The following is a 23,112-nucleotide window of genomic DNA, read 5'->3' as shown; positions in this document are numbered from 1 at the left end:
CCCTTAGATTGATGGGAGCGAGTAAATCAAATACTCAAATACATGCTCCGAGCATGTGCCCTAGCCCAAGGACCCAAGTGGGAAGATAGTCTGTCGTATGCGGAGTTCTCATACAACAACAGTTTCCAGACCAGCCTCAAGATATCACCATATGAAGCATTGTATGGCTATAAGTGTCGTACTCTGCTAAACTCGTCTCAAACCGGAGGTAGCCGCATCTTCGGAACTGATCTTATGATGGATGCTGAGAAGCAAGTCAAAGAAATTCAAGACAGACTTCAAGTGGCCAAGTCTCGATAGAAGAGCTATTATGACTCCAAGCACCGACAAGTCAGTTTTGAGCCCGAAGAATATGTTTACCTCCGAGTCACGCCTATGAAAGGAGTGAAGAGATTTCAGACTTGAGGAAAGCTAGCACCCAGGTTCATTGGCCCATTCCCAATTATGTCCAGAGTTGGTACAGTGGCTTATCAGTTGGAACTTTCACCGGAATTGTCAGAAGTGCATGATGTGTTTCATGTCTCATAGTTGAGAAGGTGTATATCACCACCCAAGAAAAGGACTGACATGACAGAGATAGAGCTTGCTAAGGATTTAACTTATGGGGAGAAACCGTTCGTGATATTGGATGAGATGGAAAGAGTCACCCGTAGCAAGGCATTTAAGTTCTATAAGGTACAATGGGAACACCATACCGAGGATGAGGCTACATGGGAAGGAGAAGACTTTTTGAGAGCTTCCTATCTGGATTTGTTTTCCCAAGCAACCGAATCTCCAAGACAAGATTCATCCTAAGTGGGGGAGGTTTGTGACACCCTGGTTTTGCCACCATTTATTCTCCTGGGTTTATTTGCCATTTTATTTGAAAATGAGTTTTTGAATGAATTTATTTGGACTTGGGAATTATTTTGGCTTTCACTCAAGTGGCTCCATTCACCTCCCACATCCTCTCTTGACCTCTCTTATGTCATAACATAGCTTTGGGAATTTTTCTTTCAAAGGAAAATAATCATTTTCATTCTGAAAATGACTTATTTTCACTTCTGTCCCAAAGCAACCCCTATTTTTCTTTCTCAGAAAAATCTGAGAAAATTCCCACAACCCCTTTGCATCATGCCTCATCACTCCATGCAAAAATATCTCATGAGTATGTGGAGTATTTTTGCTCTACAAACTCATTTACATTCTGTCCTCAAAATGTACTTTACAAAGGAAGTGTATTTTTCCTTGATCCAATGAAGCTGATTTTTATTTAGCTTTCATTACTTTCCTAAGTAAACCTTAACCTCCAAAGATCAGCACTAAAATCCTTCTAGAACCTATCCAAAATTTGCTCACAAGTTTTTGTCCAGAAACTTGCTCCCCCTTCATGTCTATCCTGGTCGGCCTATCAGTGTGCCATCCACATCCCTAGACCTCTCACTATAGGAACTACACACCAGACATGATTTGAACAGCTCAGGTCGCGTGATGCCGAAGTTCACGTGGTGACCGCGCAAGGACAAGGCCCCTGGCATGCAGTCGGCACGCTCTGCGTCGCGCCAGTGCCTCTGTTTTGCTCGTGCACGCGTTGGAGCTCGCCCCAGCCCGCCGCACCTCGCCACCACCCTCGACTCATCACCCTTGACCCGTCCCTGCCACTTGCTAACGCCGGAGTTCGCCACAGCGAGCATGGGCACGACGAGGCCTAGTGCACAATGCGCCCGTGCCCCTGTGCTCGTCTCCACCTACGTCGTGTGCTCGTCCGCGTCCTCCCATAGTGGCTGCGTGAGCCATGGAGCTTTCCCGCTCTCTCACTGGCACCAGTCGTCACCGAGCACCACTTCCAGAGCCCTCCGGCGAGCCTGAGACCCTTTCTCCCCTCCGCCTATAAATACAGCTCGTCCCGCCCGTCTTCAAGCACCAAACCGCACTCATCTAACCTCCACACCTCCGCAGCTAGCTGTGGCCAGGCCAAGTGAGCCTCTGGCACCATTCCCCTCCGCCCCTCACCGACGATTCAAGTCTTTTGCTCCCTCCCACTCCACTGCCTCTCGAGCCCCACCGTCTTGTCTTGTGTGTTCCTGGTAGTCCATTGGTTAGAGCTGAGGCCTCTACAGCCCCTGGAACTGCCTCTCGTTGCTGGCGTCTTCTTCTCCAATGAGCTGTGCCTGTTGCAGCCGCTGGAGACGACCACGCCGACCTCTTTCGACCACCTCTCGCCATGTTTCAGGTACGTGCAGGTGCGCCATGACCTTGCACGTCCATCCCTCCCTTCCACGACGGCCGCCAAGCTCTCCTCACTGGCGTACGCACCTGCTATAGCCGCCTCCTCTGTTTCTTCTCTCTCCCTCTCTCTCACCTGACCAGGCGGGCCCGCTGTCAGCCTCATAGTGCACGCCCAAAGAAGTATGAGTGGAGGCATATTCCCTGGAATACTTCTTTGATGTCAGGCGCTCTATTTTTTTAGTATTCAGTTTAATTCAAATATTTTGACTCAACTTTGACCATCTATAACTCCTATTCTATAAGTCCAAATGAGTTGATTCTTGTTGCACTAATTTTGTCTTGCTCTTCTCTTTCAGCATGCAAAAGATGAGATTTTTGCCTGCTATAAATCTTTTATGTGGTATTTAAATGTGTTACATGACATTTTATTTTTGTCATTTTTAAATGTTTTCAGAAGGAGAAACTTGCCTTGAGGAGATCCAGGAGGAGTGTGAACCTCCACTGTGGTAAGGCAATGTGACACCCCAAAATTTTGGCCTTGTTTTAAGGGAATAAAATTTTGCCAGGATTTAAAACTTTGGATTTCTGAGCACCATTTTGATTTTTTCATGTCCTTCCCTGTTATAATGAGTTTTCCAAAAAGAAAACTTTTCAAAAATGATGTTGGACTTATTTTAACCTCTCAAGAAAAAAAACTTTCATTTTTATCAGTATAACTAATTAAATAATTAAGTTGCTTGATCTTTATTTTCTTGAAGATGGTTTTCAAGGTTAATTGACCATATTTGCACTACAACCATTTGATAGATTCACTTAAAATTCCCATAAAAATTTGGAGATGTCATGTGATGTTTTTAAATAACTTTTATGCAAAAGTATATTTCATTCATGAAATATTTTGAGCTCCACAGCAAATTTTGTTCTCTGGTCCAGTGAGCAATTTTACACAGCAACCTATTTAATTATTTCTTTAAAACTTCTACCAAAATTAAGGGAGGTCAGTAGGAGCCTATTGTTTCACTTTGTGCAAAAAAACAAATTATGTTCTTTGAAAAATTTGAGTGAATCAACCTCATTTCCATTCTGGACCAACTTGAGGATTTGTACAGCAGCCACCTTTTTAGTTGCTCCTATACCCTTAACTTTTTCTCCTACTTGTAGTCCCCCATGTTAAACCCTTAAGTCCAGGAGCATGCACCATTTAGATCACTTTTGGTTCATGGAATAATGCTATTTATTTCCTGTCCAGAAATGTAGTTTTGTAAAACTTGCACTAGCAAGTTTCCCCTTTTGTCCAACTAACCTCACCACTCTCTTTTGCATCTAAAGAGACCCCCATATGGAGTTTTTGGCCACCCCCAAGACTTGCCTAAGTGCCATTGGCATTTTGTCAAACACCCTATGGACATGTTCTGTTTTGTCATGAATTGTGGCATTGCACTGTGAGCTTGCACCGTTGAACAAACTAGCATGTCCACTAGACTCCCCGTTGCTCCTAACCTCGATCTGGTAAACCCCATCCTCACCTGCGACCTGTAGCATGCCGCGGCATTGTGTCGAACATCTGGTGTGCGTGCACTGGACGCGCCCAGAGCGCGCCAATTGCAGCCACGCGGCCGAGCCGACACGCTGGCCCCCACGGCCTTGGCCCGCTCTGAAGCACCACGCCACGCGCTCCCCTCCTCGCAGCAACGCGCCAAGCAGCCCCCGCCGTGCCCGGCAGGCCAAGAGCTAGCCGCCGCCGCCGCCCGATAGCCCCTGCTCCGTTCAGCACCGCCCAAGCCACCCTGGCTCGCCACCTGGCCCCGGCACAGCCCGAGCTCATCCACACGGGTGTCCGCTAGCGTTCGTCGCCGCCACGTCACCCTAGCTACAGAGAGGCGGTTCGCCGGAGAGCTTATCCCCACCGCCGCGGAACCGACCTCGGCGTGCTATAAAAGGGACACCCCGAGCCCCTCTGAGCACGCACGCACCCTCAGACTACCCCCATGGCACCCCCATAGCCCGCAATCGTCCGGGAAACGTCGTCTTCCTCATCTCCGGCAACCACGGCCGCCGCCACTGCCTCGTTCACTCCGGCGCCACCAGGGCCTCCCCCTCCCTAAACTCTACACCAGGAGCTTCCTCTCCCTCCCGTGAACAGATCCCCCTATTCAATTTGGTTCGGGAGCCATCGCCGCCACAAAACCACTTTTCACCGAAACTTTCCTCCGCCGAGGAGCTCGCCGCCGACAGCTCACACCGTCCCCGCCGACCCAGCGACTACCAGCAGGATCGCCCTTGATCCGCGGATCCATCCCCGCCCTCCAGAGGCCGCGAGGAGCCGCCGCTCGCCGGCGTTGGTCGCCGGAGTCCCGCCTCCGCTCGGGACAGAGGGAGAAGGAGGAGGGCGGACTAGTCAAACCTGACTAGTGGGCCGCATAGGACCCACTGTCAGTGACACCCCGCACCATCCACGTGGATAAGTGGAGGCGTAAAGCCTCAAATACGTCTCCTTTGCCCCGAAAGCGTATTTCTGTCTGAATCGTTTTCTTTTCTGTTTTATTTTAAATAACAGATTTGACCAAATCTTTGACTGGTTATAACTTTTTAAATATAAGTCCAAATGAGTTGATTCTTTTTCCTACCTTCCTCAAATTTGGTCTAGTTTATTTTAAGATTTATTTAAAAAAAATTCAAACAACTTTTTGGTTCTGTTTTTGAAATATGGGTTAATTCAAATATATTTTCAAATAGGATTTTGGGGAAAGAGAAGAAAACTTTCAAAAGCTTGGAGAGCACCCTGCCTTTCCACACATTGAAGGCAAGCATTCTGAACCCCGGCATAATAATTTTGGAGTGATCATTGATGCATTTATAACTCCACCGCATTTCGAAGGACTTGTTATTTCATGTGATATGATCATATGCATGGGTGCATGTTACTGATTTCCATGTTGTTGGTAATGGACACACTTGTGATGAAAATCACCCTCATGAGCTTTACATGCATACCGGCAGGAAACCGGGAAAACCTCTGCCTTGGGTAGGTATGAGTTTGTCGCCGGTCTTCGTCGGGACGGTTCTGTCTGGTATGGCATGGTGAGGTGATATGAGTGGTGACTCTGTTTGATGAAATATATTTGTTATACTAATCATGCAGGGAATACTTGAACCTCCTGAGTCGACCGTAGATCGAGTCTTGTTCCAGTAACCCCCATACTTGTTTCGTACTACCACTCGTCTCTACAGCAAGTAGAGTACGGTTCAGTAAGTTGTCAACCTCTTTCTAGCACACACCGTACAGAGAGGCCATGGTGGAAGATACTGGTTGTAACTGGTAGGCAGGCCACCTGGTCCGGGAGCATGGGTGTTTCCGGTTGGGACCGAGAGGGGAGGCCACCCCTTAGAGCGCGCGATATAAATTTGATCCCATGCTACGCGAGGTTGTAGCCTCCCCACTTAGAGTTTGCTTAACAGGTGTCGTGGGTGATTCCAGACACGTGTGTGATAAGCTGGTGTGTGCAAGTTAGGTGTGTTTTCAACAAAAAGACCGTAGACGGAATTAGTCCCGATGGACTAAAGAAATCCGTTACTCGTGGGTAAAGAGTACACCCTCTGCAGAGAATAAACCTATTCGAATAGCCGTGTCCATGGTTAAGGATTGCAGTCTGGGATGGGTCAGGTGTCGGTCTTAGTGTCGGTCTTCGGAGGTGAAACTATTAATCCAGAAATGGAATTACTACTTGTGACTGGTGATAACTATGATTATTATTACTTGACTAACCCATGATATTGTTGTTATTATCGTGTATCTCTGGGATGGTTCTACCTCCGGGATATTCACTTAATTTGTTTCTTTTAAAGCCCTTTATGTGGTGTCGCTCAGACGCCCGACTGTGGCATTTCTTTTAAAGCCCTTTTTGTGGTGTCGCTCAGACGCCCGACTGTGGCATTTCTTTTAAAGCCCTTTATGTGGTGTCGCTCAGACGCCCGACTGTGGCATTGCTTGCTTTTTGTTTCATAAATTTCTTTTATACTACCATGTTATTGCATTTTTTATAAATAACTTGCTTGCACGCATCTGAGTTTCTTTGTGACTGACGGCATGAGCTTATAATATTTTTAGCACATCATTGTTATATTATACCTGTGTTCATAATGTTTGCGAGTACATTCAAAGTACTCACTGGCTTGTCCCTGGCTATTGTCTTGGCCAGATTTTCTTGCACGGAGAGGAGCGACGCGATGCCAGCCCCGGAACCCACTCAATGGAGATAGCAGCCTCGCGAAGATAGGAGTTAACCTGGTCAGCTGTTCCTGTGGGAATTGGAGTCCCATAGACACTGATGATCCACAGACCGCTTCCGCCATCAACCACTAGAAACCATTTGTTGTACTCACAGGCCAGAATGGCCTTGTACTACATATTTTGTCTTCTGCTTGGAATTTCTGTATCAAGTTGGAGCCTCATCAGCTAACAGTAATCCTGGGGCTGATGAGCACGACGGTCTCTTCTGGAAATTTATTACCCGGAAAACCGGCCGCGACAGACTTGGTATCAGAGCCAGGCTGACCATTGGCTAATCCTATCTTAGCCCGGTCAATAAACTTAGGCAAACCAACCCACCAGACCTTAACCAAACCCCAGCCAAGCTTCTCGTGCAAGATAGCCACACAGTGACCCAACACTTTTGGCAGTCGGTGCCCAACCTATCAACCTAACCTGTCACTCATGTGCCAGTGACCGGCCCCTAAATAGTCTTTTCTCGCAAGCGTTCGAAGGAAGATTCCGTCCCCTTTTTCCTATAGAAAGGGCGCGCTAGCACCCAACCAGCACAGCACAGCCGCTACCCCAAACCGAGCCACAATGCCTGGACCTATAGTGCACAACGAAACCACAGCAACCAACCTTGGAGGTTTTGTGACCATCCTCGCAAACCTCACCCGTCGTGCCTACGCGTTAGAAGAGCCACCAGAATATGTTGTGTATCAAGGACCCATGAGCGGTGAAGACCGCCAATTCTAGGCCACTGTGCACATTTATGGTAGGGGTCTAGCACCCGAGCGTCCCTACCGGTTCACCGGAAGAACAACTTCCTTTGAGCCACAAGCCATCCAGCTAGCCGCTCGAGAGGCTATAGTTCATCTCAAGGACTTGTCGCCCAGAGTTAACTGTCGCTCGTTCCACTACTATCCCAGACGTGAAGGGTATGGTAGACCACCCCAAGTTGCCAATGGAGATCACGAGACGGACCCTGCATTGTTGCACCTAGTGCGCTATGTAAGTGCACTAGAGGCACTGTTCGACCAGATCACGATTGATCTAATCGCAGCTCGTGGAGAGCTGGTTCGTCGAGCCCCGGCAAGAGAAGAAAACGAGCCCAACACCGACAACCCAGTCGTGCTGTTTGGACAACCGATCGAGACCCCGAGATCTGCCCCAGCCATCGGCCAAGGTGCTGCGATAACCCCCGAAGTGCTTCGTAGCATATTGGGAGCACACTCCAACGGGGTTGTGGCCAACAATCCCCGCAATGGTCATTCTCACTACCCCGACCCTGCAGTTCCTCCGCCATCTCCGACTAATCCCGGCAGAGAGACACGTGGAGAAGCCTTGACATCCGCCAGGCACGCCCGTTTAGACATAAACGAGGTAGACTGAGCCATATGAGTAGTACCAAGTTTCAAAGTATCCTCGCTTTGTAATCATGTGACCGCATATATTAACGCAGCCTGTCTTTGTGCCTCTGTTTTAATAATAGCCTTGCATGTTTGGTCAGCGCATAGCTGCATATTCTTCCGGGCACAACTACCAAAACCAGCCCGGCAACAACCACAGTAACACGTCTCTATATGAGATATGTGTATCTCTGACACTGACCCGAAGCTAGCAAATTTTTTTTACCTTTCACCACGGTTAAACGATTCGGCTCCATTGCTATATAAAGGCCACCTTGTGACCTTACCCAGCAAACCTCACTTTGCGCACAACACTCACGCTTCTTCCTGTCATGCCGAACCCCGGCATTCATCTGAGAACCCTAGATGCAACCCCAGGTAGTTTTGTCAAATTATTGTGGGATTTTACCCGCAGTACCATGGGTTCTACCCAGCCACCCCAGTACGAGCTGTTCAAATCAAGGATCACCCCATCCACCTCGGAATATTGGGCAGCAGTACACATTCCTCCTGTAGACCCCAACCAAGATCCAATAGAAGTTTCCTTCGTGGGGAAATCTATGCCAACCCCACACTTGGCCATAGAGGCTGCTGCAAAAGAAGCGATTGCTCGTCTTCGATCCGCAGTACCCTATGCCCGCGAACGAGGATATTATTACTTTCCGAGTCGTGCAGCACCCGGAGAAGTAACGTCTTTTCCCGGTGGGCGTATTGAGAGAGACCCAGTTCTGGCCAACCTTATCCAGTACATCATTGCTCAAGAGCATTTAAACCAGCGAGTGATGGATTATCTCCAGAGCCTCGCAGATTTAAATCCTCAGGTTGCCATCGGCAGACCACTGAGACCCGACACAGGGAGACGCATTCATCGACTGGTCATTCCACTGCCTCCGATTGAGGAAGAATGTATACCTTTACCAGAGACATTTTATCAGGACCCCTCCCAGTTACCATTTTCATTTTAGACGTCACTACTGTATTTGTTCTTTGCAGCATTTAATTATGTGTGTGACTTATGCGTAATACCCTGAGTTTGTACGACAAATCAATTATTTGGCTTCTGCTAATGTGTGTAGTTTTTGTTGTGGTTTATGCTCCTTTAAATTACCTGTTTTTCCCTCGCAAAACCCTGGAGTGGGATTTTCTTTTCCCTGAGTTGCTACATCTACACTTTCTCACGGCGTGGATTATTTAATTTCACTCAGCACCACGAGCAGACTCACAACCATAATCATTCGGACACATACACTGTTTGCAGAATTTTGCAACGGTGTTACATCCAGCTAATCACCCCTAACAACAGTTAGCACCCGACACACTCCATCTACTCCTCATGATCACCACCACCACGGAGAACCAACACCCGAGCCGCAGCATCGCGATACTCGTCGAAGATCATCGCGCACAGGAGCACAGAGAGCCCCAGCAGTGTCGCCAGCCCTCCTCATATCAGGATCACAAACCAGTCCGGCATCGCCTCCGCCATTAGAGCCTCGACCGAGCTTCTGTAAGCAGTAATGGAGAAAGAAGGAGGAGGAGAAGTGAGGCCAGGTGTGAGGAAGAAGAGAGAGGCACCCCGGCCGTTTTTATAGCTCGAGCTCGGTGTACGGTGGGCGAAGTCCACCAACGCCGCTCGTCGCCGATCGCCGGTGTTCGGAGTCGAATCCGCGAGCAGTGCCGACAGCGCGCTGGCCCGCGAGGTGAGTGCACGCTGCACCAGCAGCTAGCACGCCGTGCACTAGCACGGTACGGCCTAGATGCCCTACACACTAGGCGTCGCCGGTGGAGGAAGCGCGCGGGGGAGAGGAGGAAGAAAGGGCCAGAGGGAGAAGAAGAGGAGACTGACAGTGGACCCCGGGTCCACCTGTCGGCCAGAGAGAGCACTGTGCTCTCGGGTACAACCAGCATATATTTAAATTTAGAAGTTATTCTAAATTCATACCCAGCGTAGTAATCGCCCGTTTTTGTCTCGGACCGTGGACTTTTCCACGCGGCACCAGTTTTCACACTGTGGTTTTTCACCACTTATTGCCCTCTCACTGTAGCTACATTTTTATTGCGTAAATATTCTCTTAACACCGCTTTTAGCAAATCTCGAGGACGAGATTTTTCTTAAGGGGGATAGTACTGTGACACCCCAAAATTTTGGCCTTGTTTTAAGGGAATAAAATTTTGCCAGGATTTAAAACTTTGGATTTCTGAGCTCCATTTTGATTTTTTCATGTCCTTCCCTGTTATAATGAGTTTTCCAAAAAGAAAACTTTTCAAAAATGATGTTGGACTTATTTTAACCTCTCAAGAAAAAAAAACTTTCATTTTTATCAGTATAACTAATTAAATAATTAAGTTGCTTGATCTTTATTTTCTTGAAGATGGTTTTCAAGGTTAATTGACCATATTTGCACTACAACCATTTGATAGATTCACTTAAAATTCCCATAAAAATTTGGAGATGTCATGTGATGTTTTTAAATAACTTTTATGCAAAAGTATATTTCATTCATGAAATATTTTGAGCTCCACAACAAATTTTGTTCTCTGGTCCAGTGAGCAATTTTACACAGCAACCTATTTAAATATTTCTTTAAAACTTCTACCAAAATTAAGGGAGGTCAGTAGGAGCCTATTGTTTCACTTTGTGCAAAAAAACAAATTATGTTCTTTGAAAAATTTGAGTGAATCAACCTCATTTCCATTCTGGACCAACTTGAGGATTTGTACAGCAGCCACCTTTTTAGTTGCTCCTATACCCTTAACTTTTTCTCCTACTTGTAGTCCCCCATGTTAAACCCTTAAGTCCAGGAGCATGCACCATTTAGATCACTTTTGGTTCATGGAATAATGCTATTTATTTCCTGTCCAGAAATGTAGTTTTGTAAAACTTGCACTAGCAAGTTTCCCCTTTTGTCCAACTAACCTCACCACTCTCTTTTGCATCTAAAGAGACCCCCATATGGAGTTTTTGGCCACCCCCAAGACTTGCCTAAGTGCCATTGGCATTTTGTCAAACACCCTGTGGACATGTTCTGTTTTGTCATGAATTGTGGCATTGCACTGTGAGCTTGCACCGTTGAACAAACTAGCATGTCCACTAGACTCCCCGTTGCTCCTAACCTCGATCTGGTAAACCCCATCCTCACCTGCGACCTGTAGCATGCCGCGGCATTGTGTCGAACATCTGGTGTGCGTGCACTGGACGCGCCCAGAGCGCGCCAATTGCAGCCACGCGGCCGAGCCGACACGCTGGCCCCCACGGCCTTGGCCCGCTCTGCAGCACCACGCCACGCGCTCCCCTCCTCGCAGCAACGCGCCAAGCAGCCCCCGCCGCGCCCGGCAGGCCAAGAGCTAGCCGCCGCCGCCCGACAGCCCCTGCTCCGTTCAGCACCGCCCAAGCCACCCTGGCTCGCCACCTGGCCCCGGCACAGCCCGAGCTCATCCACACGGGTGTCCGCTAGCGTTCGTCGCCACCACGTCGCCCTAGCTACAGAGAGGCGGTTCGCCGGAGAGCTTATCCCCACCGCCGCAGAACCGACCTCGGCGTGCTATAAAAGGGACACCCCGAGCCCCTCTGAGCACGCACGCACCCTCAGGCTACCCCCATGGCACCCCCATAGCCCGCAATCGTCCGGGAAACGTCGTCTTCCTCATCTCCGGCAACCACGGCCGCCGCCACTGCCTCGTTCACTCCGGCGCCACCAGGGCCTCCTCCTCCCTAAACTCTACACCAGGAGCTTCCTCTCCCTCCCGTGAACAGATCCCCCTATTCAATTTGGTTCGGGAGCCATCGCCGCCACAAAACCACTTTTCACCGAAACTTTCCTCCGCCGAGGAGCTCGCCGCCGACAGCTCACGCCGTCCCCGCCGACCCAGCGACTACCAGCAGGATCGCCCTTGATCCGCGGATCCATCCCCGCCCTCCAGAGGCCGCGAGGAGCCGCCGCTCGCCGGCGTTGGTCGCCGGAGTCCCGCCTCCGCTCGGGACAGAGGGAGAAGGAAGAGGGCGGACTAGTCAAACCTGACTAGTGGGCCGCATAGGACCCACTGTCAGTGACACCCCGCACCGTCCACGTGGATAAGTGGAGGCGTAAAGCCTCAAATATGTCTCCTTTGCCCCGAAAGCGTATTTCTGTCTGAATCGTTTTCTTTTCTGTTTTATTTTAAATAACAGATCTGACCAAATCGTTGACTGGTTATAACTTTTTAAATATAAGTCCAAATGAGTTGATTCTTTTTCCTACCTTCCTCAAATTTGGTCTAGTTTATTTTAAGATTTATTTAAAAAAATTTCAAACAACTTTTTGGTTCTGTTTTTGAAATATGGGTTAATTCAAATATATTTTCAAATAGGATTTTGGGGAAAGAGAAGAAAACTTTCAAAAAGCTTGGAGAGCACCCTGCCTTTCCACACATTGAAGGCAAGCATTCTGAACCCCGGCATAATAATTTTGGAGTGATCATTGATGCATTTATAACTCCACCGCATTTCGAAGGACTTGTTATTTCATGTGATATGATCATATGCATGGGTGCATGTTACTGATTTCCATGTTGTTGGTAATGGACACACTTGTGATGATAATCACCCTCATGAGCTTTACATGCATACCGGCAGGAAACCGGGAAAACCTCTGCCTTGGGTAGGTATGAGTTTGTCGCCGGTCTTCGTCGGGACGGTTCTGTCTGGTATGGCATGGTGAGGTGATATGAGTGGTGACTCTGTTTGATGAAATATATTTGTTATACTAATCATGCAGGGAATACTTGAACCTCCTGAGTCGACCATAGATCGAGTCTTGTTCCAGTAACCCCCATACTTGTTTCGTACTACCACTCGTCTCTACAGCAAGTAGAGTACGGTTCAGTAAGTTGTCAACCTCTTTCTAGCACACACCGTACAGAGAGGCCATGGTGGAAGATACCGGTTGTAACTGGTAGGCAGGCCACCTGGTCCGGGAGCATGGGTGTTTCCGGTTGGGACCGAGAGGGGAGGCCACCCCTTAGAGCGCGCGATATAAATTTGATCCCATGCTACGCGAGGTTGTAGCCTCCCCACTTAGAGTTTGCTTAACAGGTGTCGTGGGTGATTCCAGACACGTGTGTGATAAGCTGGTGTGTGCAAGTTAGGTGTGTTTTCAACAAAAAGACCGTAGACGGAATTAGTCCCGATGGACTAAAGAAATCCGTTACTCGTGGGTAAAGAGTACACCCTCTGCAGAGAATAAACCTATTCGAATAGCCGTGTCCATGGTTAAGGATTGCAGTCTGGGATGGGTCAGGTGTCGGTCTTAGTGTCGGTCTTCGGAGGTGAAACTATTAATCCAGAAATGGAATTACTACTTGTGACTGGTGATAACTATGATTATTATTACTTGACTAACCCATGATATTGTTGTTATTATCGTGTATCTCTGGGATGGTTCTACCTCCGGGATATTCACTTGATTTGTTTCTTTTAAAGCCCTTTATGTGGTGTCGCTCAGACGCCCGACTGTGGCATTTCTTTTAAAGCCCTTTATGTGGTGTCGCTCAGACGCCCGACTGTGGCATTTCTTTTAAAGCCCTTTTTGTGGTGTCGCTCAGACGCTCGACTGTGGCATTTCTTTTAAAGCCCTTTATGTGGTGTCGCTCAGACGCCCGACTGTGGCATTGCTTGCTTTTTGTTTCATAAATTTCTTTTATACTACCATGTTATTGCATTTTTTATAAATAACTTGCTTGCACGCATCTGAGTTTCTTTGTGACTGACGTCATGAGCTTATAATATTTTTAGCACATCATTGTTATATTATACCTGTGTTCATAATGTTTGCGAGTACATTCAAAGTACTCACTGGCTTGTCCCTGGCTATTGTCTTGGCCAGATTTTCTTGCACGGAGAGGAGCGACGCGATGCCAGCCCCGGAACCCACTCAATGGAGATAGCAGCCTCGTGAAGATAGGAGTTAACCTGGTCAGCTGTTCCTGTGGGAATTGGAGTCCCATAGACACTGATGATCCACAGACCGCTTCCGCCATCAACCACTAGAAACCATTTGTTGTACTCACAGGCCAGAATGGCCTTGTACTACATATTTTGTCTTCTGCTTGGAATTTCTGTATCAAGTTGGAGCCTCATCAGCTAACAGTAATCCTGGGGCTGATGAGCACGACGGTCTCTTCTGGAAATTTATTACCCGGAAAACCGGTCGCGACAGGCAAGCCATCACAAAAATTTGCAGAATGCCATTTCAATAATCATGATTTTGAACTTGAATATGACTTATTTTCATGCATTTAAATATTTGGTTAATCACAATAATGCTAGTTGCATGTCTTGGTATGCTTGTCTAGTTTTTCAGTAGCTTACGAGTGCATGATCTAGTATGTAATATTGGAGTTATTTTGAACATGATCTTGAGTAGAATATTTATCGGTATTATTTCTTTATGGTGAATACTATTAGCATATGGTAGAATCAAGTTCTTGCTATGATTACTTCATGTCGAGTAGCATGTTAAGTGGTTTAGATTTGTTAAGTTAATGAAGTAGTCTTACTGTCGAGGGCCTCAAAGCATTTTTGATGGGAGATCAATGCTTCATCCCATATAATAAGATCAACTGATTTGATTAGAGCGGAGAGCAAGGCAGATCGCTTAATTTCACATGTGCCATGATCAGGCGGGTCAATAGGTATTTTAAACCTAGAATGTGTTGTTCTGCCAGCTGGTAAAAGCAAGGTGGGAACTGTGGGAGTCCTGGATTAGGGGGTCCTCGGGCGTCCGGTCTATTGATGTGGGCTGGACTCATGGGCCGTCAAGATACAAGATGGAAGATTATCCCTCGTGTCCGGTGGGGACTCTCACATGCTTGGATGGCAAGTATAGATATCCGGATATATTATTCCTTTTTGTAAAACTTACTTTGTACAACCCTAAGCCCCTTCGGTGTCTATATAAACCGGAGGGTAGATCGGAGGCAGGATCAAAACATTGCTAGGCTAGCTATCTAGGGTAAGCCAAATCGATCTTGTGGTAGATCAACTCTTGTAACCCCTATACCCTCGAATATAATCAAGCATGAGTAGGGTTTTACTTCCATTAAGAGGGCCCGAACCTGGGTAAACACTGTGTCCCTTCTCCATTGTTACTATTGATCCTCAGACGTATAGCTTGGGACCCCTACCCGAGATCTGTTGGTTTTGACACCGACATTGGTGCTTTCATTAACAGCTCCGCTGTATCATCGACAAAAGGATCAATGGCTCACCTCTTCATCAATGGTGACACTGCGTCCAGGGAGATTTTTCTTCCTGGAGAGGTTTTTAAATTTGGTGGCTTTGTGCTTCGAGCCAACTCAATCGCTGCCTCAAGCAGGTCAATAGCTACACCCCCGGCCACTAGATCAGGTTTGAAAACCTGAATTATGTTGCTGATATCCGAGGAGACTTGGTCTTCGACTGGTTCGCGGCCTCGGCCGCCACTCTGCGTCCCATCCAAGGAAACTCTTCGGATCCCCTATCAGATCTCATCCAGGGGTCAACACCAGCACTCACCTCGGCCTTAGATTCGATGCAGGTCTCATCGTCCGAAGACGGGAGCATAAACCCCGCTGGACTTCTTCTCCTCATCGAACTTCCTTCCAAAGATCCAGACGCAGGCTTAAACCTGGCTCTGGGCAACCATTCCGAACTGCCGAGGTCTGCACTTAGCGGATCCGATCAGGCGCTCCAAGCCAAACACATCATGGCAGACCCGCGGTTCCCGCTCCCACTCTTAGATGAAGCTTTGGGTTTGATGCAGTCTCTCGCCAACATGGAGGCTTTACCTTTGAACTACAGCCAGCCTGGATTGGGGGCTGAGAGAGGGGAACTTTACGCCCCACCCACCACCCACTTGATAGCCACTATCGAGGACGTAACCTACATGTTGGATTATGTGTCCGAAGACATCGACAACATGGACAACGATGCCGATGCTGAACCAAGCCAAGTCCCACCCATTACGGGGTGTTGTATGGCCACCTCAACTTACGACATATATATGGTCGACACTCCAAAGAACGATGAGGAAAACCAAAATCCAGATGAGGATAGACCCATTGGTAAGCCACTAAAGCGCCAATGTCAGCGGCATTGCTCTCAATCGTGTCGGGCAAATGATAGTAATACCGGCACCGGAGATAACGAGACTCCAGACGGTGCCGAAGATACCGAACACCTTATCGAGCCCACATCCGAACATGACGAGCGGGAAGAAGGTGAACAAAGCCCTGGACGCGCTGACAATGAAGATGCGGAGGATAGCAACTACACGCCAGAATCCGAAGAGGAGGTTAGCCTTGGTGACAAAGATTTCATCGTCCTAGAAGAACCCCTCAATCAAGAAGGCTTTAAGCAATAGCTCATTGCCACAGCTCGGAGCCTGAAGAGGAAGCAGCAACCGCTCAAAGAAGAGCAAGACACGCTGAATGAGAGGTGGACTAAGGTCCTGGCCGCTGAGGAATATGGCCAAGAATGACTTGTCAAAAGTTGCCCTAGGCGTAAGTTGTTGCCTGAATTTGACGACGAAGTCCTTGAACCAATACCGTCAAAATACAATTAGGCAGATCAACCAGACCGACCACCACGTGGATGGGACAAAGTGGCATATCAAGCTGAACACCAACCCGCACCCCCTTGCCGAAGAGGCAGGGAGACTGCAGCCGCGGGATATACATACGACTTGGAACGTGACCTAGCCTATAAAGCTGGTCAGACCAGATCAATTTATGGATCAAGGAGGCGTGCCCCAGCGCGAGATAATGGCTATGAAGCCCAGTGTGACGACCGCTACTATGTTCGGGATCAGTACCGAACCCAGATGTCAGCCGATCTCCACCATGACATCACCAGATACAGAGGAGCCGCACACCCCTTATGCTTTACTGATGAGATTATGGAACATCAGTTTCCAGAAGGGTTTAAGCCCTTAAACATCAAGCCATACGATGGAATGACGGATCCGGCCGTCTGGATCGAAGACTTCCTTCTCCACATTCATATGGCTCGAGGAGATGATCTCCATGCCATTAAATATCTCCCTCTGAAGCTGAAGGGACCATCACGGCACTAGCTAAACAGCCTCCCAAAAAACTCCATTGGAACCTGGGAGGACTTGGAAGATACCTTTAGGGCTAACTTCCGGGGCACTTATGTCCGGCCACCGGATGCGGACGACTTGAGTCAGATAATTCAGTAGCCAGGTGAATCAGCCCGCAAGCTTTGGAATCGGTTCTTAACTAAAAAGAACCAAATTGTAGACTGTCCAGACGCTGAAGCCTTAGCGGCCTTTAAGCACAGCGTCTGTGACGAATGGCTCGCCCGACACCTTGGGCAGGAAAACCTGAAGACCATGGTAGCATTAACGACACTCATGACCCGCTTCTGTGCGAGCGAAGACAGCTGGCTGGCTCGTAGAAGCAATAGCTTAGGTGACCCCGACACCTCTGAGGTACATGACGGCAATGGAAAACCTCACCGCAGTAGAAACAAACATCAGAACAATAGCACCGACAACGCAGATGATATGGTAGTCAATGCTGGTTCTGCGGCCCTAAGTCCAGTCAGCGGAAGAAACCTTTTAAAGGTAGCAAGGATGGACCGTCCAGCTTAGACAATATCCTCGAGAGGCCTTGCCAGATTCATGGCACACCCGATAAACTTGCAAACCATACCAACAGGGACTGTTGGGTGTTCAAGCAGGCCGATAAGTTAAATACCGAAAACAAGGGAAAAGGGCCTCCAAGCGAAGACGAGGATGAGCCCCGTCAGCCAAACACCGGTGGTCAGAAATAATTTCCCCCCGAGGTAAGGACAGTGAACATGATATATGTCACTCACATCCCTAGAAGGGAGCGCAAGCGCGCACTTTGGGACGTCTATGCCTTAGAGCCGGTCGTCTCAAAATTCAACCCATGGTCAGCCTGTCCGATCACCTTTGATCGCAGGGACCACCCAACCAGTATCCGTCACGGGGGTTTGGCCACCCTGGTCCTTGATCCAATTATCGACGGATATCACCTCACTTGAGTCCTTATGGACGAAGGAAGCAGTCTCAACCTGATATATCAAGACACCACCCGTAAGATGGGATCGACCCGTCACGAATCAAGCCCAGTAACACTACCTTTAAAGGTGTAATACCAGGAGTAGAGGCCCGTTGCATGGGCTCAATCACACTGGAGGTAGTATTCGGCTCCCCAGTTAACTTCCGCAACGAAGAGTTAATCTTCGACATCGTCCCTTTCTGTAGTGGCTACTAGGCTTACTTGAAGCTCAAAAGGCCTAGACCTCGTGGCGTTATTACAGTCAATGGTAATATGGAACACTCACTCCGTACTGAAGAACACACTGTGGCCCTTGCATCCGATGTGTACAATGAACTCATCAAGCCGAACAGCTCACCGACCAATAAAGCCGTCGACACACACAAGCAAGTCTGGTCCGTGCATAATAGTGATAAGTCGACGGATCCAGACCTTGATTAGCAGTTCGGCCTCCGTCGACCGCCCCATCAGGTCGTGGCTTATGTACCGCACATACATAATTACACACTGAAAATACCTTGGGCGGCGCCGGTGGCACACTGCGGAATAAGTCCATTACACGGCCCAACCATACTTGGACCGTATATATCTTCTTCCCTTTAACACAGCTTCATCAAGAGCCCTACTTACAAGATGGTTGTCACAGGAGATCCTTTTAAGGCCAGCATATCCCAACCATCCAACGATCCTCTCAAAGGACCCACCACTAAGGAGGAAAGGCGCAGACGTGCGGCAGGGCATCATTGGAGTTTCTTTCCCAAAATGTGGTTTTTTAGGCCCTGTGATAGACTTTCCCTTATGTAAAATATTTTCCCTTTTTTTCTCTCCGAGCATGTAACATTACCCTCATCATTGCCTGTAGTCGACATATCAATAAAGATACGAATGGCACAGATGCTTATCACCTTCTTGGTTGATTTCGTTGGATTTTCTCCTTGTTATCTGTGCTCCCCCTTACGGTCGACGGGAATACGTGGCTTGACACGGTCTTCATACAAGGGGTCGTCTCCGGCCCTAATTCTTAAGTCCGAACTCCCACAGGGAACTCTTCGGCGTCCCGGATATTGCATTATATGCATCTGCTCCGAATCATGTCTTTGGTCTATAGTTGGGTTGCCTGGCTCCTATGTTTGCCACCTTACGTTCCGCAAGTTCGACTAAGGTAGTAAAGGGAGAACTGCTGTGATTGTATTTCCGGTTCGTCCGGTCAAGTACCTCAGTAGAGAAAGCTAAAAACTGACTGTTATGATAAGCGAGAGCGGATCGGCAATCCGGTGACTTAGTGTTATACTATGAATTGTTCGCGATTTATGCCGTGCTATACGAGGGGCTGGGTTTTTGAACAACCACGTTGCAAAGGCACCGCACTTCGGATTGTCGATCATGCAATGAGGGGCTAAGTAATTAGCACCACCAACGGACTCTTATGGCTAAAATGAAAGTACTCAACCATATAGTCTGACTGCCTGGTTCACTTCGCAAAACGCCTCCTACATTGGACCAAGACGTTGGATAAAGTGCGGTCATGCGATCCCAAACACCCCTATAGCATGTATGTGGGAGCTAAAGCTAATGACTGGTAAACTTTCAGACATATAAACAGCTAATAGGAGGATAAACTGATAATAAAGCGTAATCATACTTATCATACATTACGAGTTCATTACATCGCTCTTACAAACCGGACACAACTACTCAAACATTATGTCCTTGGAGCACTGGCCCTCTACAATACGGGCTCCGTCAAGGACCTCATCGAAGTACCTCTCCGACCGACGGTGCTCCTTGCCCTCAGGTGGCTCTGCGGTGGCAACCTCGGTGGCTTTCATCTTCGCCCACTGAACCTTCACGCGGGCAAAGGCCATCTGAGCACCCTCAATACAGGATGACCGGCGGTGTCCTGGACTAGGGGGTACTCACCACGTCGTCTCCCGAACTCTTTGATTGGGCTGAGGACCCCCATGGCCATTTATTCATGGGCCAGTTTGGACAGCCCATGCTGCATACGAGGGAGATCCCACAAGACTTAGCGTGCAAGATGAGGACTCTCCTAAACCCTAGGCCTCCGGTGTGTTATATAAACCGAGGCCAGGCTAGTCAATAGACAATATCATTCATTACTACAATCTCGTGGTAGATACACGTACTCTGTACTACACCCCATATGAATACAATCAAAAGCAGCATGTAGGGTATTATCTCTTCAAGAGAGCCCGAAGCTGGGTAAAACCCCGTGTCCATGTTACCATCGCTCCAAGACGCCTAGCTTAGGACCCCTACCACGAGATACACGGGATATAGAACCAACATTGGTGCTTTCATTGAGAGCCTGTTGGGTGATCGTCGCGGATTGATGGGAGAATCAGGTGATATTTTTTCAATTAGATATGTTCCACGTAAACCATCTTTTTTGCAAAATTATGGGCGCCACCTTGTGCTACCTGATTTGCAGTCAAATCAAGATCAGGAAAAAGTGTCCGGCGTCTGGCAGTGTACCAGATCCATGTTGTAAAAGTATTGGAGATGCGGGCGGCCGGGCACGCATGCAGAAGGCCGAAGAGGGTCAACGCAAATATTAAAAAAATCGAGCGGCGCTGCGGTCAAGGAGCCGCGCCGGACTACCTCCCACGTGCGGCAGCGCACGCGAGGCTAATAGGAGCTTTGCTCAGCGGCCATCTAGGGGAGATTCCTTCCTTGTTTGTTTTTTATATTTCTTTTTTTATTCAGCAACCTAGGCAATCGCTGGACGCTTGTGTTTCTCTAATGAAACCAAAGTGTACTAACCCAATGGGCTACTAGTTTCACAGCACGGCTCCCTAGATTTGGTCATTGGATTATAGTAGTCCGGATACTACTATTCCACGTAAATATCAAATTCAGTCTATCTCTGGTACTGGCTTGTACTTGTTCTGTACGGATCGCATCGTTCACTCTGGTATGGTCGTCATCCTCGAACAGGTTTTATTTCTCCTAGATACACATTTGTTCAATACATAAAATTATTATGCAGATTTATTTTTATTTATCTATGATACGTCTCCAACGTATCTATAATTTTTTATCGTTCCATGCTATTATATTACCCGTTTTGGATGTTTATGGGCTTTACTCTACACTTTTATATCATTTTTGGGACTAACCTACTAACCGGGGGACCAACCCGAATTGCTGTTCTTTTGCCTATTTGAGTGTTTCGAAGAAAAAGAATATCAAATGGAGTCCAAACGGGATGAAACCTTCGGGAACGATATTTTTGGTACAAATGCAAACCAGGAGACTTGGAGTGGATGCCAAGCAACAAATGAGGCGGCCACGAGGGTGCCTGGCGCGCCCCTGAGGGTGGGCGCGCCCCCCACCCTCGTGGGCCCCTCATTGCTCCACCGACATACCTCCTTCGCCTATATATACTCCCGTTCCCTGTAAACATCGAGGAGCACCACGAAAACCTAATTCCACCGCCGCAACCTTCTGTATCCGCGAGATCCCATCTTGGAGCCTTCACCGGCGCTCCGCTGGAGGGGGAATCGACAACGGAGGGCATCTACATCATCTCCAAGGCCTCTCCGATGAGTTGGGAGTAGTATACCACAGACCTTCGGGTCCATAGTTATTAGCTAGATGGCTTCTTCTCTCTCTTTGAATCTCAATACAAAGTTCTCCTTGATCTTCTTGGAGATCTATTCGATGTAACTTTTTTTGCGGTGTGTTTGTCGAGATCCGATGAATTGTGGGTTTATGATCAAGTTTATCTATGAGAAATATTTGAATCTCCTCTGGATTCTTTATGTGTGATTAAGTTATCTTTGCAAGTCTCTTCGAATTATCAGTTTGGTTTGGCCTACTAGATTGATCTTTCTTGCAATGGGAGAAGTGCTTAGCTTTGGGTTCAATCTTGCGGTGTCCTTTCCCAGTGACAGCAGGGGCAGCAAGGCACGTATTGTATTGTTTCCATCGAGGATAAAAATATGGGGTTTATATCATATTGCATGCGTTTATCCCTCTACATCATGCCATCTTTCTTAATGCGTTACTCTGTTCTTCATGAACTTAATACTCTAGATGCAGGAAGGAGTCGGTCGATGTGTGGAGTAATAGTAGTAGGTGCAGCATCATTTCGACCTACTTGTCACAGACGTGATGCCTATATGCATGATCATGCCTAGATAATCTCATAACTATGCGCTTTTCTATCGATTGCTCGACAGTGATTTGTTCACCCACCGTAATACTTATGCTATCTTGAGAGAAGCCACTAGTGAAACCTATGGCCCCCGGGTCTATCTTTTATTATATAAGTTATCTTTTATCTGCATCTTTTACTTTCCAATCTATATCATAAAAATACCAAAAATATTTATCTTATCTTATTATATATATCAGATCTCACTTTCGCAAGTTACCGTGAAGGGATTGACAACCCCTTTATTACGTTGGTTGCGAGGTTCTTGTTTGTTTGTGTAGGTGCGTGGGACTTTTGAGGAGCCTCCTACTGGATTGATACCTTGGTTCTAAACAACTGAGGGAAATACTTACGCTACTTTGCTGCATCACCCTTTCCTCTTCAAGGAAAACCAACACAGTGCTCAAGAGGTAGCAAGAAGGATTTCTGGCACCTTTGCCTGGGAGGTCTTCGCTCAAGTCAAGACATACCAAGTACCCATCACAAACTCATCTCCCTCGCATTACATTTTTTGCCATTTTCCTCTCATTTTCCTCTCCCCCACTTCACCCTTGCCGTTTTATTCGGCCTCTCTTTCCCAATCTTCTCACTGTCGCTTGCCTTTTTGTGTGCTTGTGTGTTGGATTGTTTGTCACGATGGCGCAAGATAATACCAAATTATGTGACTTTTCCAATACCAATAATAATGATTCCCTTAGCACTCCGATTGCTCCTCTTAATGATGCTGAATCTTGTGAAATCAATGTTGCTTTGTTGAATCTTGTTATGAAAGATCAATTCTCTGGCCTTCCTAGTGAAGATGTCGCTACTCATCTAAACAACTTTGTTGATTTGTGTGATATGCAAAAGAAGAAATATATGGATAATGATATTGTTAAATTGAAGTTATTTCCGTTTTCACTTAGAGATCATGCTAAAACTTGGTTTTCGTCTTTGCCTAAGAATAATATTGATTCATGGAATAAGTGCAAAGATGCTTTTATCTCTAAGTATTTTCCTCC

The sequence above is a fragment of the Triticum aestivum genome, chromosome 4B (assembly GCF_018294505.1).
Source record: "Triticum aestivum cultivar Chinese Spring chromosome 4B, IWGSC CS RefSeq v2.1, whole genome shotgun sequence".
In the NCBI taxonomy this organism is placed as follows: domain Eukaryota; kingdom Viridiplantae; phylum Streptophyta; class Magnoliopsida; order Poales; family Poaceae; genus Triticum; species Triticum aestivum.
The sequence above is the reverse complement of the archived record's forward strand: the minus strand, read 5'-3'. Positions refer to the sequence as shown.